Source organism: Catharus ustulatus, chromosome 29 (assembly GCF_009819885.2).
Source record: "Catharus ustulatus isolate bCatUst1 chromosome 29, bCatUst1.pri.v2, whole genome shotgun sequence".
Lineage (NCBI taxonomy): Eukaryota > Metazoa > Chordata > Aves > Passeriformes > Turdidae > Catharus > Catharus ustulatus.
Window position 1 is genome coordinate 5,157,945 of NC_046249.1, and position 6,443 is coordinate 5,164,387.

Below are 6,443 nucleotides of genomic sequence, written 5' to 3' on the forward strand. Positions count from 1 at the left end.
TTGGGTTGGAAGGGACATTAGAGTTAATCCAGTTCCACCCCCTACCATGGGCAGGGATGCTTTGTACTAGTCCAGGGTGCTCCTTTGATCCAGTCTGGCCTTGGAACTTCCAGGGACAGGGCAGCCACAGCTGCTCTGGGCAACCTGTGCCAGGGCCTCACCACTTCACAACCAGGAATTTCTTCCCAATATCCATCTAACCCTGCCCTGTGTCAGGGGGAAGCCTTTCCTCCTTGTCCTGTCACTCCAGTTCTTGATGCACAGGCTGTTTTTTCAAAGTCAGTTATTAGAAATAATGCATCAACGTAACACACAAGGGAGGGGCTTCCCACAGGAAGGGCTGCGGGGCTACAGCCTGGGCAGGAACTTAGAATTCTTCAGGAGGAGAAAGGCAGCTGGTATGAACTGGGCAGCCTGACAGAGGACCTTGATGCTCCACACTCAGCTGCCCCAGCAGAAAATCACCTTTTCACCTCCCTCACAACCAAATCTTCTGCTCCTCTGCAGTGACAAATCTACCAGACGCCAACTGCCAGCAGGAAGTAGAAACAGTCTCTCACGAAACCCCAAAACTATTCACACAGCTTTTCTAACAGGAAGATGACTTGTTCTCCAGCAGAAACTCAGAGCTGCTGGGACCTGCTCTCCCTCCCTACCCTTCCAGCTCACAGGGTACAGCTGGACTGAAGCAGACTCCAGGTCACACCATGTCTGGGCCAAGGAAGGAGGCTCAGGTTCACAGCTTCTCACTGCACCCACAACGAGCCACGTCTGCCCAGTCAGAGCCCAATTACAGGGCTGTGGGCAGGGCTGTTCCCACAGGCTCTCGGCAGAAAGCTGTGGCAAACACACGAAAGAAGCTCCTGAGCTGGCATCCAAGTCTGTCTCTGCTCAGCAGCACTACAAGGGAAGAGGGTTTCACTCCTCAAAGTGCAGCAGGAAGTCACAGGAGTAGCACAGGGCAAACCAGGCCACTGTCCTCTGGTACCAAACCCCACAGTGCCCTGGCCCTGCACCAGGGAAGGGTCTCCTCCCCTGCCCAGGGGCTGCAGCTCTCCTGCACACCCCCAACAGCACATCAGGGGTTGCTGCTCACCCGAGACTTCCCTCATCCCTCCCACCAAGCCTTTACTGCCTGTGGAGCTGCAGTTCCTGTCTGAAGGCAGAGATAAACAGCTTCCTACCCACCCTGCCTTGCATAGGGCCTGGGCCTTGCAGCAGTGCCCCAGATCAAGGGCCAGGCACACACCTGGAGGGACCAGCCAAGCACAAGAGTGCTGCTCTAGCACAGCTCACCCCAGCTCCTCCTAGGAGGAAAGCTAGCTAGGAAAACCACGGGGAGGGGGGTGGGCAGGGGGAGACAGCTCCAGAGCATAGCCAGGCCCGAGCCCAGCAAAGATGTTTATTGGCAGCTGCTCTCAGACATTGTGTCTTCCAGCCCAGTGGGGCTGGAGGGGGGTGGGAAATACTGATTGTCCATGAGCACAACCCTCATGTCATTCCCATTGATCCGCTGAGTCACTCCCGTATTAACAGTTTTGACAACACCCGGGCTGCACAGGAGCTCTGACATGGAATACAAAACAAGGGGCACTGCGAAGCTGCTCCAGAGAGCAGCACCCAGGAACCTGCTGAGCTGCCAGGGCTCGCTTCCTCCTCCCAGGAGCTGCACCAAGAGCAAGCAGCACACACCGCGCTGCAAGGGCAGAGCACACAGCTCCATCCAGTGTGCCTGGGGAAGCTGCTGGACACAAGGTCTGCCCTGCAAACCATCACCAGCTGCACCCCGGAGATGCAGGGGCAAAGCAGAGTAGCTGCTGCTTTGGCAAAGCAACGACACAAAGTGATTTTTAAGTGATTCATAAGGTCTCACAGAGCTGTCAGCTAACGAGGTGGAGATCAAACCCTAAGGCACAAAAGGGCAGCCACCTCTCCAGACTGAGGGACAGCCCCTAGAGCGCTGGGGGCTCCCCAGATCTCATGTTTCCACAGACCTGAGTATGCTGGTGTCGGATCAGCCAGCACCACAACCCTCCCAGCACCCCAGAGCTGCTCAGCAGTGATAAAACACTGACCAAACAACGTCCCTATCTGCAACGTACCAAATTAAAACAAAACCAACAAATCTTTGGCAAGTTCCTCACAGCAGCCAAGCCTATCCTGCCACAGCAAAGGCTCCCCATGGAGGCCTCCTGCCCTAATTTGCAGCAATTCTTTGTCAGACCACTGGCAAACACCAAACGTTTGCTCCAATCTGTTACATAAGGCCCAATTTTTGAACCTGTGTGCTGGCCGTGGGGAGATGGGGGCACACTGTGTGTGACAGGGCAGCCTGGCTGGCAGGTGAACTCACACACTCCTCAGAATGCACTCCCACACCTCCAACCACTTGTTGTGTGGAAGGAAAACAAATGGATTAGTTAAGGAGGCAACTTCCAAAGGTTTTACACACCTTTTCAACCCGGGTCCAGGCTAACACGAACTGTTTGGAATGGACTGATATCATGGCAACTCAAAAGATGTTTGTGAAACTTTGCTTTTTAACTTTCAAAATACACCAAACACGACAAGTCTTCATGTTGACCAGGGCACAAAACAAAAGGCACCTTCCTGACCATCCCCACAACTTCCCGTTGTTTGCTCCCCGAGATCCAGACCCAGCTCCCGGCTCAGCTCCCTCCTGCCTGCCAGCCAGCGACAGGAGCCACAGGCCTCCCCGGCAGAGCTGCTTCTCATTTGCAAACCTCAGGACAGCTCAAGTCCTGTCTGCTGGGGGCAGGAGGGGGAGGGCACTTTTCCCTTTTCTCACATTCATCCTCAACCCGCTTCGCTGAAGAAAAAAAAGCCGTTTTAAATACCAGGTTCAGCACAGTCCTTTCCCCAAATAAACACTTCCCAACCCCTCCGGAGAGAGGAAAGCCACATACAAAGGAGCCAACATCCTGCGAGGCTCAGGCAGGCCGGGGCAGGGTGCGGGCCGGGGGGACACGCGGGGAGGATCCGACCCCATCCCTGCCGCCCACCCGGCCTGGGGGCACCGCGGGGCTCGCACCCCTTCCCCGAGGCCACAAAACAGCCACGGCCGGGAGGGAACGGGGCGAGGCGGCCCCGGGCCCTCAGACCCGGCCCGGTCTGACCCCAACGCGACCCCAAAGCCTCCCCCACCCCTCGATCCCAGCCTGACCCCCACAGCCCCCCACTCCTCCTCGGCCCAGACCGACCCCCCCTCAGCCCCACCACCTGGCCATCTCCCCAGGCCAAGCCGGGGCCTCCCCCGGCACCTCCACGACCCCCCTCGGCCCCCTCCTCTCTCCGGGCCCCTCCCGGCGCTCAGCCTCCCCCGCCACCGCCCCGGCCCCGCCGCCCCCGCCCGCGGCGCCGCCCGGCCCCGCCGCCCCTCCCCGGTGCCGGCCGTACGGAGCCGAGGCCGCAGGGCCCCCGCCGTCCCCCGGTGCTCCCCTGTTGTTACCTCGGCGGTCCCTCAGCGCCGGGCGGCGGCGCCGCTGCCCCGCGGCCGCTCCCCCATGGCGGCGCCCCCGGCCCGGCCCCGCTCGCCTCCCCTCCGCCGCTGCGCCAACGGCGTACGGCCCGCGCTGCGCCAACGGCGTACGAGCCGTGCCTCACCCGTGCGCGCCCGCGCGCCAGTGGCGCAACCGTACTTCGTGAATACGGGCCGCGGGGCGGAGCGCGGCGCAAGCGCAGCGGGCGCGAGGGTGGCGGCGCAGCGGCGCTGGCGTAGGGCGCGTTCGGGAATAGCGGCCGGCAGGAGGCGGCGCGGTTTTGCGGCAGCGGCGCGCGCTTTACGGCAGCTCCGGTTAACCCCGCGCTGCCCGGCGCCGGTGTCAGGAGGAGCGGCGCTGTCGCGGACAGGGCCCGCGCTATCTCAGCGCCCTGCAGGGACTGGAGGGCGCAGCTCTCACCCAGGGAACGGGCCGCGCTTTAGAGTGCCCTGTAGGGTCCCAGCCCGCTGATGGATATGGCTCCGATGTGGGTTGTCGCGCCGCTGTCGCGATTTGGATACCACCGTCCTCCGGGTGGGGTACGGGCCTGTGGCAGGGAACAACATGGGGGGCATCGACCCAGCTATAGGGACAGGCCTTAATGTGTAAGTGAGATCCGCACCAGAGTACATCCCCGTTCTAGGATACAGCCCTATTGTGGGGTACTGCCCTGTTCTGGGGTACAGCCCCCGTTTGGGGTACACTCCTATTGTGGGGTACAGCCCCCGTTTGGGGTACACACCCTGTTCTGGGGTGCAGCCCCTGTTCTGGGATACAGCCCCCGTTTGGGGTACACTCCTGTTGTGGGGTACAGCCCCCGTTTGGGGTACACACCCTGTTCTGGGGTACAGCCCCTGCTTTGGAGTACAGTCCCATTCTGGAGTTCAGTCCTGTTCTGGGGTACACACTGTGTTCTGGGATACAGCCCCTATTCTGGGATACAGCCCCATTCTGGGATACAGCCCCCTTCTGGAATACAGCCCATTCTGGAGTTCAGCCCTGTTCTGGAGTGCAGCCCCATTTTGGGGTACAGCCCCTTTTTGAGGCACAGTTCCCTCACCCCCACATCGATCCGCACTCCAGGCCTCTGGGGCAATCTCAGGTCCTGCAGAGGGGGCACAGCTGTGGCACCCCATCCAATGGGAGCAGAGGGAAGTCAGGGTGGGATTTTACAGGGATTGTCACCTTTCTGGAGATATCAGCCCCGAGCAAAGCCACTCTGAGGGAAACAGAGGCACTGCCATTGCACTGTCTTGCAGGGAACAGAGCTCCAGGATTGTGAGATCTGCTGGGACAGGAACTGAGCAGGGACACAGACCCCACTGCCACCTCCTAAAGCCTTACATTTTCTTCTGATTGATCACCTGGGGACAAAATACTCTATCCCTGAACTCCCTCAGCAAAGGAGGACCAGAAGATAATTTCTTTCTTTCCCCTTTTTTTTTCAATCCCCAAGTTTCAGGCTTTCAGGGTAAGGTTGGAGGGAGGGGACACCCCTGCACAACCTGCTGGTTACATCTTTGCCACAGCACGGAGCAGATGCACCCCAAAAGTACTTTCAGGCAATGGGCAAATGAGTTGTGGTTTGGGGGACAACAAGGTCTCCAGCATCACCCCAAGTACCCATTTCAGCATTTCCAACTGCTTGAATTGGTTCTCTCCTGTTGCAGAAATGTTCCAGGGAAAAGCTCTCCCACAACATTTGGCTGGAGGACTTTTCCCTAGGGGTGAAACTCCTACAAAAAAGCGCTGATTTTAGAGCATCAGGAAAATTCTGAATGTGTGAATTCCAGCTGCTCCCATCCTGTTCCTGTGCTGTGACCTGGCTCAGGAAGGTGCTGAGGTGCTGTGACACATATCCTGCCGCTGGAAATGATAAAATCACCCCTGGAGAAGATATCACCCTGAGGAAGATAAAATCACTCCTGGAGAGGATAAAATCACCCTGGAACCCTCTCTTTCCTATTTGCCCCATCCCACCCCCCACCCCCAATCTGTGATTTTAGGCGATTTCACACACTTTGAGAACTCACAAGTTGTTCAGACATTTGGCTGGAGAATTGAACCACCCTCTGGAGCAGGAGAGTGGGGAAGAAAGGAGTTTTGATTTTATTTCAAGGCAAATCTGCAGCGGTGAGCACAGGGTGTGCCAAAGGCCTGCAGAGACACGAGCAGCTCATGCCAGGGAACCAGCACAGGGAGCAAGAAAAGCCAGGGAATTTCTGTGGGGAAAGCATCTAGCTAGGAACCCTGTCCCTCTCCTGTGGGCATGAGACAGTTGGGGCTCATTCACAAGCAGACAACACAAAGGGACCACTGATTGCACTGGAGAATGGGAGAATGAGCTGCTCCTGGGTGAGTGGGCAACACCTTCCCAGCTGGAACATCCTGGAAACTGCAGTGACAGAAACACAGCAAGAACCAGAGAAAAGGAAAATCCAGGCCCCTCACAGTGTCCCTCACACCCTGGTGCCAGCAATGCAGAGCTTTTTGGGAGCTCCTCAGGATGGGGGGCTAAGCTACCCCCATTCCTGGGCACATTCCTGACAAACCCTGCCCAGTCCTCCTGCAGCAGAGGCAAAAAACCCCTCTCATTCCAAGTGCCAAGCAGCAGCTGGAGCAGGAGCTTAAAATGTGCCTCGTGCTCAGACTCTGAGGCCCTGGAGCAAGAATTTGAAGAAAATCCAATTCATCTTCATGCTCAACACATCAGGGGCACAGCAGCAGCTGTAGGGAACCACTGTCAGAGAGAGAAGGATGGTGAGGGCCAGGCAGGGGGAACCTGGCACAGGGAAGACACTGAGATCAGCAGATGTCACATCAACAGCTGTGAGGGAAACGGCTCTTCCAGGATTAAATATCTGCCATGGAGTGAACTGGGGTATGACACCACAATATGGTGATTTCTATATTCCTATCTGGAGTGTTGTGACCAACTCTAAG

The 6,443-nt window shown here is 57.8% G+C and overlaps 1 protein-coding gene across 2 annotated transcripts in view; it reads right to left on the bottom strand.

Annotated features, from left to right (window-relative positions):
- Nucleotides 1-3,533, bottom strand: part of CSNK1G2 (casein kinase 1 gamma 2) — a 42,888-nt gene extending 39,355 nt beyond the window's left edge. For both annotated transcript variants that reach the window (XM_033082206.2, XM_033082205.2), the window contains exon 1: nucleotides 3,470-3,533. The gene's annotated coding sequence lies outside the window, so the exon portion shown is untranslated. The remainder of the gene's footprint in view (nucleotides 1-3,469) is intronic.
- Between the last annotated feature and the right edge of the window lie 2,910 nt (nucleotides 3,534-6,443).